General features: G+C 48.1%; 1 long non-coding RNA gene across 1 annotated transcript; it reads right to left on the reverse strand.

Annotated features, from left to right (window-relative positions):
• Positions 1–10,279: 10,279 nt before the first annotated feature.
• Positions 10,280–11,126, reverse strand: LOC123075387 (uncharacterized). Its single transcript, XR_006436130.1, has 3 exons — positions 11,066–11,126; positions 10,858–10,970; positions 10,280–10,339 (listed from the first exon to the last, which is right to left on the reverse strand). It is a non-coding gene; the product is annotated as an uncharacterized lncRNA (long non-coding RNA).
• Between the last annotated feature and the right edge of the window lie 477 nt (positions 11,127–11,603).

An 11,603-nucleotide genomic window follows, 5' to 3' on the forward strand; every position in this document is an offset into this window, starting at 1 on the left:
AAAACATTGTTTCCTCGACGATTTTCTTGAGGAAAGGTTGTATGTGATACAACCAGAAGGTTTTGTCAATCCTGAAAGATGCTAACAAGTATGCAAAGCTCCAGCAATCCTTCTAAGGATTGGAGTAAGCATCTCGGAGTTGGAATGAACGCTTTGATGAGATGATCAAAGATTTTGGGTTTATACAAAGTTCATGAGAAACTTGTATTTCCAAAGAAGTGAGTGGGAGCACTATAGAATTTTTGATGAGTATATGTTGTTAACATATTGTTGATCAGAAATGATGTAGAATTTCTGGAAAGCATCCAGGGTTATTTGAAAAGTGTTTTTAATGGAAAACCTGGATTAAGCTACTTGAACATTGAGCATCAAGATCTATAAGGATAGATCAAAAACGCTTAATAGTACTTTCAAATGAATACATACCGTGACAAGATTTTGAAGGAGTTCAAAATAGATCAGCAAAGAAGGAGTTCTTGGCTGTGTTACAAGGTGTGAGTATTGAGTAAGACTCAAGACCTGACCACGGCAGAAGAAAGAGAAAGGACGAAGGTCGTCCCCTATGCTTTAGACGTAGGCTCTACAATATGCTATGCTGTGTACCGCACCTGAAGTGTGCCTTGCCATGAGTTAGTCAAGGGGTACAATAGTGATCCAGGAAGGGATCACATGACAGCGGTCGAACTTATCCTTAGTATCTAGTGGACTAAGGAATTTTCTCGATTATGGAGGTGGAAAGGGGGTTCGTCGTAAAGGGTTACGTCGATGCAAACTTTGACACTAATCCGGATGACTCTGAGTAGTGAACCGGATTCGTATAGTAGAGCAGTTATTTGGAATAGCTCCAAGTAGCGCGTGGTAGCTGCATCTACAAGATGACATAGAGATTTGTAAAGCACACACGGATCTGAATGTTGCAGACCCGTTGACTAAAACCTCTCTCGTAAGCATAACATGATCAAACCCTAGAACTCATTGAGTGTTAATCACATGGTGATGTGAACTAGATTATTGACTCTAGTAAACTCTTGGGTATTAGTCACATGGCGATGTGAACTTTGAGTGTTAATCACATGGTGATGTGAACTAGATTATTGACTCTAGTGCAAGTGGGAGACTGTTGGAAATATGCCCTAGAGGCAATAATAAAATGGTTATTATTGTATTTCCTTGTTCATGATAATTGTCTGTTGTTCATGCTATAATTGTATTAACTGGAAACCGTAATACATGTGTGAATACATAGACCACAACATGTCCCTAGTAAGCCTCTAGTTGACTAGCTCGTTGATCAATAGATGGTTATGGTTTCCTGACCATGGACATTGGATGTCATTGATAACGGGATCACATCATTAGGAGAATGATGTGATGGACAAGACCCAATCCTAAGCATAGCACAAGATCGTGTAGTTCGTTTGCTAGAGCTTTTCTAATGTCAAGTATCATTTCCTTAGACCATGAGATTGTGCAACTCCCGGATACCGTAGGAATGCTTTGGGTGTACCAAACGTCACAACGTAACTGGGTGGCTATAAAGGTGCACTACAGGTATCTCCGAAAGTGTCTGTTGGGTTGGCACGAATCGAGACTGGGATTTGTCACTCCGTATGACGGAGAGGTATCTCTGGGCCCACTCGGTAATGCATCATCATAATGAGCTCAATGTGACTAAGGAGTTAGCCACGGGATCATGCGTTACGGTACGAGTAAAGTGACTTGCCGGTAACGAGATTGAACAAGGTATTGGGATACCGACGATCGAATCTCGGGCAAGTAACGTACCGATTGACAAAGGGAATTGTATACGGGATTGATTGAATCCTCGACATCGTGGTTCATCCGATGAGATCATCGTGGAACATGTGGGAGCCAACATGGGTATCCAGATCCCGCTGTTGGTTATTGACCGGAGAGTCGTCTCGGTCATGTCTGCATGTCTCCCGAACCCGTAGGGTCTACACACTTAAGGTTCGGTGACGCTAGAGTTGTAGAGATATTAGTATGCGGTTAACCGAAAGTTGTTCGGAGTCCCGGATGAGATCCCGGACGTCACGAGGAGTTCCGGAATGGTCCGGAGGTAAAGATTTATATATGGGAAGTCCTATTTTGGCCACCGGAAAATGTTCGGGATTTTTCGGTATTGTACCGGGAAGGTTCTAGAAGGTTCCGAAGTGGGGCCCACCTGCATGGGGGGACCCACATGAACGTGGGTAGTGGGGGCAAGGCCCCACACCCCTGGTCAAGGCGCACCAAGATCCCACCTTAGAAGGAATAAGATCATATCCCGAAGGGATAAGATCAAGATCCCTAAAAAAGGGGGATAACAATCGGTGGGGAAGGGAAATGATGGGATTTCTTTCCCCCACCTTTGCCAACGCCCCAATGGACTTGGAGGGCAAGAAACCAGCCCCCTCCACCCCTATATATAGTGGGGAGGCGCATGGGAGCAGCACCCCAAGCCCTGGCGCCTCCCTCCCTCCCGTGACACCTCTTCCTCCCCGCTTGCGCTTGGCGAAGCCCTGCCGGGATCCCGCTACTTCCACCACCACGCCGTCGTGCTGCTGGATCTCCATCAACTTCTCCTCCCCCCTTGCTGGATCAAGAAGGAGGAGACGTCCCCGCTCCGTACGTGTGTTGAACGCGGAGGTGCCGTCCGTTCGGCGCTAGGATCATCGGTGATTTGGATCACGACGAGTACGACTCCATCAACCCCGTTCTCTTGAACGCTTCCGCGCGCGATCTACAAGGGTATGTAGATGCACTCCCCTCTCTCTCGTTGCTAGATGACTCCATAGATTGATCTTGGTGATACGTAGAAAATTTTAAATTTCTACTACGTTCCCCAACAGTTTCCTCAGGGCATCGATAGTGCGCTTTGCTTTCACCGGATCTACCTTCTCGTCCGGAGGTGGATGTCTCTTTGGTTTCACCCCTTCAAAGAAGTCCTTCACTTCTTTTTCCACGATCTTCTTGTGTTCTTCCGCGGTCATCTCGTACGGTAACTTCTCTAGAGGCTTGAGGGTGGACCGTATCTGTATTGCCTCCCGCCTCTGGCTGTACTGCTAGACGCCGGAGCAGACGGAGCGGCTGCGGCTGTCTTCTTTTGTGCTTGCTTACGAGGCGGAGGAGAAGGACTACGACGCGCCGGAGCAGCCGGGGCGGCGGCGGGTCTCTTCCGCCCTTGCTGGCGAGGCGGAGAAGGAGGAGGCTGGTGGCTGCTCGGGCGCGCCGGCGCAGGCGGAGAAGGAGGCGGAGTGCCGCCATGCGCCGGAGAAGGAGGCTGAGTGCCCTGATTGTCACTCGCCGGAGGAGGAGGCGGTGGCGAACGCGGAGTGCCCTGACTCGCCAGAGGAGGAGGAGGCGGAGGCATCCAGTTCGGAAGGTTGATGAGCGCCTTTCGCCATAGGCATGGAGTCTTCAAACAAGAACCCAGCCTAGTCTCCCCTTCACCCGTAGGGTGGTCAAGCTGGAGGTCCTCAAATCCTTCTGTGATTTCATCCACCATCACCCTAGCATATCCTTCTGGAATCGGCCGGCAGTGAAAAGTTGTGCCAGGTTCAGGAGGTGCAACAGAGCCAACAACCGCCTTGACTTTCAATTCCATCCACTGCGTCATAAGGTGGCAATGCTGAGACTCCGTGATAGCATCTACGGGGTAGCTAGCAGGAGCCGTGAAGACAGGCTCCTGAAGCAGCTCCGTGGAAGCCACGCTGCTTCTCCCTGAGATGGCGGGGTAGCTTCTGGTGTAGGTTCGGTAGGTCGCGTGCTGCGAATTGCCTCTCGTTCCTCTAGCGCTTGTACCCTTGCTTGCAGCGCCTGTAGTTGGGTCAACTCCTTTTTCTTCTTCCTCTCCCGGCGTTTGTAACCGCCTGCGTCGGGAAATCCAGCCTTCCATGAAAGGGAGCCTGGCATGCCTCGTGTCCGTTCGGGGTGCTCAGGATTCCCGAGGGCCTATGTGAGCTCGTTGTTCTCTCTGTCCGGAACGAACGTCCCTTGCTGCGCCTTTTCGATATACTCCTGAAGCTTCACGATGGGTGTGTTCAGCTGCTCGTCGGTCCAAACGCACTTCCCTGTTACAGGGTCCAATTTTCCCCCAACCCCGAAGAACCAAGTCCTGCAACGGTCTGGGAAGCGTCGCGTCTCTGGTTCGATCCCTTTATCAATGAGGTCATTCTCAGTCTTGTCCCACAACGGCCGGGCTTTCAGGTAGCCACCTGACCCCGTGCGATGGTGATGGTTCTTCTTTGCAGCATTTTTCTTGTTTGTCACTGACATCTTCACTGCTTCAACCATTGCTCGATGCTGATCGGGATCATGTCCCTCACTAGAACCCCGCACTGAGCATTAAATTTTTGCTTGGGCCGGAGGGGTTCAATCGGTTGGCCAGCGCAATCAATTTTGATGATCGTGTACCTTTCATCCGCGCGCAACTTTCTCTTCGGGCCTCATCTCGTTACCGAAGTGCTGCTCGATCCGGAGGGCTAGAAAAGAAGAAAAAGAAGAGAGTTAATATGTGTACATACCAAAAACAATTAATGCATAAATTAGCTATATATATAGTCAGCACATGCTTAATTAATTAATATATATACCTGGCCGGACTCCGTTCGGTCACCGGAGCCGTCATCACAGTGTCCTTCCCCCTCCATTCGGTCACCGGAGCCGTCATCATGGTCTCCTTCCCCCTCCATTCGGTCACCGGAGCCGTCATGATGGTGTCCTTCCTCCGCCATTGTTTGATCATCGTCGTAGCCTGCTTCTTCATCCTATCTTTCCAGACCATCGGTGCATGTGTCGTTGAGAAACGACAAGACGGCATCACTTCCATTTTTTTAATATTTACTGTGAGGCAAAGCCCCACATCCCTTTATTAAAGAAAGCACAACTGTACAAACAAATTACAGACTATACAAGGAAGGAAAAAGAAAAGAGTCTACCTATGGCTAAACAACCCTACCTGCTTTACAACAAAGAATCAACCCAAGCCAAGAGTTTTGGTTTAATACAATCCTTCACCCTATGAGCAAGCAAAGAAATATCATGGATGAATTTACACTTCCAAGCACTGAAAGTAGCTCTCTCAGCTCTGAAGGTTCTGCCATTTCTTAAAATCCAAATATCCCATGTTGCTGTTAGCATAACGGCATCACTTCCGTGTGCGATTATCTCCCCCAACACCGCTTCTTTTGTTTCGTCTCGGGGGTGCGGATCCATAGTTTCTGCAAATATTTACAACATGGCAATTATTGTTCAAACATGACAGATGGATATATTAGTGGCAAACATTGAACTAGCTAGCTAAGCACAATAAGGAATCATATTAGTGGCATGGCCTCGACGCTTCTCTAGGGTTTGGGGTGGCCTCGGCAATGCTTCAAGGGTTTGGGGTGGCCTCAACAACGCTTCAAGGGTTCGGGGTGGCCTCGACGACAACGCTCTTTTAACTTGGTAAATTTGGGTGGCCTCAAGAGAGTTTGTCGATCGGGTAGGGGCGCGGCGGGAGGGGGTAGGAGACCGACATCGTTTCTTCTAGTGTTAGGGTGTCCTCGAGAGTTTTGGTCGAGCGAGAGGGCCGGGGGGTGCTCCCGTGGTATAAGTTATCACGGTCGAGAGGGGGTATATATATCGACCGCCCCTCATGTCGAAGTTATCCGGGAGGGGGTTATATCGACAACGACAACATACATACATGGGAAAATAATGTTATCGGGGAGGGGGTATATCGACCCCCCCTCCCTCGTGTTGAAGTTATCGGGATAGAAGAGAAGAAGAAAAAATAGAATTTTCTTATTTTTTCTTCAATGTAACTTTTGCATATATGAACATACATACATAAATTATACATACGTGGAAAAAATTGCTATGAACAAAAAAACATCATATATGAATATTTTGTATATACATCCATATCCATCCATCCATCCATTGATACATACATACATAGACAAAAAAATTCTATGAACAAAAACATCAGTAGAATTTTCTTATTTTTTCTTAAATGTAACTTTTTGCACTAGAACTATTCAAATAATTCCTTTCAAATGCCACAATTTTTTTGAGAAGTCCTCTGATGCCTATAGATCATTTTTATTCAAAAACCCACTTTGGTCATTTGAAAATTTTGAGCACAACTTCCATTTTTCAATTTTGGTCCAATCTTGGCATTGAACTACAACCCTATATTTCCTTGCTAAAAAAATTCTGAATTATTTACATCTTGTAGTCCTTCCTACTAAACCCTTAAGTCCAGAAGGGCAGCCCCAATTTCATCTAGCAAGTCCACCAAAAAATCATGTAGTTTCTGTCCAGCACTAAATTTTAATAAAACTTGCACTAACAAGTTTTTCCTTTTAACAAACCAACTTGACCATCTTCACCAACATCCAAGGAGACATCATCCTGCCAAGTTTCACATAAAACAAAGTTCCCTAGCTAGCCCTAGCATTTCATCAAACACCTTGTGGACATGGCTGAAAACATGTAATTCTCTGAAACTTTGCACTGAACCAACTTCACCATCATCACATACATGAAGGAAGGATAGAGGAGAGGGGTGGGAGGGAGGAGGGAGTACCGCCTGTCCGGCGGGCAGTGGTGCGGCGGCGTTGACGGCAGGGCAGGGGCGTGGCGCAGCGTCGGGGCACGGCAGGGGCGCAGCGGCGTTGGCGTCGAGGTCGAGGCAGGGGCGCACAGTGTTGGCGTCGAGGCAGGGCAGGGGCGCACAGCGTTGGCGTCGGCGCAGGGCAGGGGCGCACGACGTCGGCGTCGGGGCACGTCAGGGGCGCGGCGGCGTCGGGGTACAGCAGGGGCGCGGCGGCATTGGGGAAGGCAGGGGCGCGGCGGCGTCGGGGCAGGCAGGGCGCGGCGACGGCGTCGGCGTCAAGGTCCGGCAGCCTGGCGGCGTCGAGGTGTTCATCGGTGTCGAGGCGTTCGGCGGCAAAGAGGCAGATCGAAGAACTGAATGAAAAATTTCACAAGTCCAACTTATATACACAGAGCATTGGTCCCGGTTCGTGGCACCAACCGGTACCAATGCCCCCTTTAGTACCGGTTGGTGCCACTAACAGGGACCAAAGGTCTCTTTTCAGCAGCCCAAAGGGCGGGAAGCGGCGGCCTTTGGTCCCGGTTGGTGGGACGAACCGGTACTAAAGGGGGGGAATTGGTTCCGGTTGGTGGGACGAACCGGTACCAATGCCCACCTTTAGTCCAGGTTGGTGCCACCAACCGGGACCAAAGGTGAAAGAACATGCGGTGCCCCCATGTTTGGTTTTGGTAATTGATGATAATCTCTATGGACTAATGGTTGCCTTGAGTTATATTTGAAGGATTTTCCCATAGGCATTTCTTGAAGTTCATGTGTTGGTTTCAAGGAGTTTATGTGGTGACCAAGGTGTTATTAAGGAATTATCCAAAGATTGGTCATGTGAGAGTTGAGCTTATTGCAAGCATGTCTTGGAGAAGAAGATTGTGTGATCACTCATGTATATCTTCAAGACGTCATCCAAATGAAGAGAGTTGAAAAGATTCAAGGTTGATCAAGACTAAGTCAAGAGTGAATCAACTTGATCAACTCACAAAGCGTAGAAGATGTACCGAGAGGGATCAAGCGATCCCATGGTGTGGTAAGCATTGTCAATTACGCTTTGTGTACTGACCCATGATCTTCGTGAGAGTTCTTTGTGGGGTTAGGTTGCGGTGTGCAAGTTCAAGTGAAGCATCATGAAAGAGATCAAATGCTTGAAGCTTGCCGTCCATTGTGGTGACAATGGACTTGTGAAGATGTTGCGGTGTGCAAGTTCAAGTGAAGCATCATGAAGAGATCAAATGCTTGAAGCTTGCCGTCCATTGTGGTGACAATGGACTTGTGAAGATGTGCGGAAGAGTGGCTCACCCATAGTGGAGTATGGGGGAGCAATCAACTAGTCTTCATCGAGCCAACGCAACCAAGAAAGGTGGTCCAACTTGAGGGAGTCAAGATCATCATCATCTAGCTCAAGTGGACCATGTGCAAGGCAAAGGTTTGCCCTTGATAGGTTTTCTATTTTACCGGTCTCGTGATGGTAGTTGGGAGACCGGGTTATAGGATCGATTGCCGTACTATCAAGGGGGGCTCTCGATGAGTAGCTTGATCGTATCATTCGTAGAGAGATCAAACCATTGCATCCTTGCATCATCTTTCTTGGTTCTTGTTTGGTTATTCTCATTGTGAGTTTTGGAGCTTATGGTCATCTTGATGACAAGCTCGAGTTCATCGAAAACGGAGTTCACTCGCATCTTCTATGATGTTTTCGATGTTGGAAGGTTATGCCGGTTCTTCTCGGTTGGAGGTTTCACTCCTCTATTTTGTCGCTGTTTTGTTGCTACTCGTCGTCTTGTATCCAACAAGTTTGAGTTTGCTCAATTCGGAGCTCATATGCAGAAGTTATGGCAGTTTTGGTTTCCCGTGGAGTATTCTTGTTTTCGTGGAAGTGGCTTTAGGATGGTCCCAGCGGTAGTACCGCGGTACCCAGCGGTAGTACCGCTTAGGGGTCACAAGCGGCAGTACCGCTCCGCAGCGGTAGTACCGCTGGTGGGTCCTCAGCAGTAGTACCGCTATGGTACCACGCCCCTACCGCGTCGACTCGAGGGGTCATTTTTCGTGTCGGATAGTGCGGTACTTCGCAGCGGCAGTAGGGCGGCAGTACCGCTCACGAGCGGTAGTACCGCCCAACGATCGCGGCTGTACCGCTTGGGTCTGTCACTCTCCTGCCCTCCAGACTCCATGGTAGTACCGCCCGGGGGAGCGGTAGTACCGCTGCCTCCTGCGGTAGTACCGCCCTCTGCGGGGCTGTTTTGGGGGTAGCGGTTGGATTGTTCCCCCCACTATATAAGGGGGTCTTCTTCCCCATTCTACCTTATCTGTTGAGCTCGTGTTCTTCCCCCATTGTTGACCTTCTTCGAGCTTGCTAACTCTCAATCCCTCCACGGATTCTTGCTAGTTTTTGAGGGAAAAGAGAGAGGAGATCTAGGTCCACATTTCCACCAATCACTTTCTCCTCTTTGTGAGGGGAACCCCTTGGATCTAGATCTTGGAGTTCTTGGTGTTCTCCTTCTTGTTCTTCCTCTCTTTTTCCTCCCTAGCATTAGTTGCTTCGGTGGGATTTGAGAGAGAAGGACTTGGGCACTCCGTGTGCCCTTGCCATTGCATTTGGTGCATCGGTTTGAGTTCTCCACAGTGATACGTGGAAGTTACAAGTTGAGAAGCTTATTACTCTTGGGTGCTTGGTGCCCTTGAGCTTGTTCCTCTTGGGTGCTTGGTGCCCTTGAGCTTGTTCCTCTTGGGTGCTTGGGCGCCCTAGACGGTTGGTTGTGTTCGGAGCTCAATCATTGTGGTGTAAAGCTCCGGGCAAGCGTAGGGGGTCTCCAATTAGGTTGTGGAGATCGCCCCGAGCAATTTGACGGGTACCAGTGACCGCCCCCAAGGGTTGCCAAAGTGTACGGGTTTGGTGACCGCCCCCAAGGGTTGCCATTTGTACGGGTTCGGTAACCGCCCTCAAGGGTCCCTTAGTGGAATCACTACTGGAATCAGGCACTTTGCCATCTGCCATGGCAGATGGCAAAGGCACGGACGGTTGATGGCAAAGGGCTTTGCCATCTGCCAGCAGATGGCAAACGGCCGGCTGAATAAACTCTGGTAAAGGCTTCTTTGCCGTCTGCTGGCAGATGGCAAACAGCCTGTAGCCTTTGCCACCAGCCGGCCGATGGCAAAGCCTGAGGAACGGGGTTAGCCACGTTAGGAGGCTAACGGCGTGCTTTGCCATCTGTCAGCGGATGGCAAAGGCTGCAGGCTCTTTGCCATCTGCCAGCTGATAGAAAGGCTGCAGGCTCTTTGCCATCCGCCAGCTGATGGCAAAGGCTACAGGCTCTTTGCCATATGCTGGCGGATGGCAAAGAGAACAAATAGGCCAGACGAGCGCTTCACAGGTTGCTGCCACGTGGCCTCTTTGCCATCTGCCAGCCGATGGCAAAGCTCTTTGCCATCTGCCAGCAGATGGCAAAGTGCCTATATTGCCTCATTTAATTTTGTTTTTTCTTATATCAATTCATTTTCACAGAAAATCAAACATAGATATATATATATATATGACCAATATAGCATATTCAACACATATTACCAATAGTCATGAACGCAAATATATCCAACAGATGTTACTAATAGTAGCAAGTTTCATCCATACATATACATAGTTTTATCAATATTACACAGTTTCATCATAGGTAGCAAGTTTCACAAAGTCAAAACAAAAACTAAAGACAAGCACTCCATCAACCCAAGCTTCCGTGATCTGAAGCAAATCTACAAAATGGGAAAGAAGAAGTTAGAAGAAGAAGACTAGAAGAAGAAGATTATTATGATGCAACTAAAATGTGAAGATTATTATGATGAAACTTATATCTGTAAAATAGGTCATTTTGGAGCTAAGTATGGTTATTATGTCATTTTTGAGCTAGCTAAGCATACTAAGTCATTTTGGTGTAAAAAATGCTAAGTAAGGTCATTTTGGAACTAATAAGTTTATTGTGTCATTTTGGAGCTAGCTAAGCATATGAAGTCATTTCGGAAATAAAATATGTCATTCGTAAGCATATTATGTCATTCTAGAGCTAGCTAAGCATATTAAGTCATTTGGAGGAAAAAATGCTAAGTATAGGTCATTTTAGAGCTATCCTAGGTTAAATAGGTCAATTTTGAGCTAGCTAAGCATATTAAGTCATTTTGGAGGAAAAAATGCTAAGTATAGGTCATTTTAAAGCTATCCTAGGTTAAATAGGTCATTTTGGAGCTAATTAAGCAAAGCACTAGGCAAAACTTACCGTCAACCCGTAGGTGAAGGATCGGGGTTCTTGCTCGCGGTAGTGGCAGACGGAGGAGGATCGGGGTTCTTGCTCGCGCCAATGGCAGACGTCGATGCTTGTCGGGAGTTATGCTGCACCAAATTAAAGATCATTTGCAATGTCTCATTAGCATGATGCAACTCAAATGTGAAGACTAATAAGTAATGTCCATTCAATTGAAACTCACCGTGTCCGCCGGAGCAATGACTGGCATCGGCGGAGGGGTCTGACCGTTCTTCTCGCACATGGACTGCACATTTGGTTTTGACGAGTCAGTCATATTAGTTACTAATGAAAGGAACATTGCGTGCATGATTTAGCTAATATGCAGAAGAAACTTACCGCGAAGAGCTCGTATATGGCCAGGTTAGCCAAGTCGTTCCGGTTCCTCTCCACCTCCAAAAGCCTAGCCGTCCTCTCCTCAATCTCCCTCTCCCTCTCCGCCGCCTGCCTCCTTTCCTCCGCCAGAAGCTCCTGGGTCTTTGCTCTCTCTTCCTCAATAGCAGCCTGCAACACCACTCCCTCTTTAGCATTGTAATCATCGACGACGGCGGACGAAGGCGAGCAGGGCGGGGATGGCTTCACAGCTTTACGAAATAAAAGACATACATGCACGTTTTACTAAACATATTCATTTGTTTTTTCATAGTACAGACGCAGACGCTCGACATATGCATACACTCACTCATATGAAGTTATGAACAGACACACGCACACATTATCTC

Source organism: Triticum aestivum, chromosome 3D, assembly GCF_018294505.1.
Source record: "Triticum aestivum cultivar Chinese Spring chromosome 3D, IWGSC CS RefSeq v2.1, whole genome shotgun sequence".
In the NCBI taxonomy this organism is placed as follows: Eukaryota; Viridiplantae; Streptophyta; class Magnoliopsida; order Poales; family Poaceae; genus Triticum; species Triticum aestivum.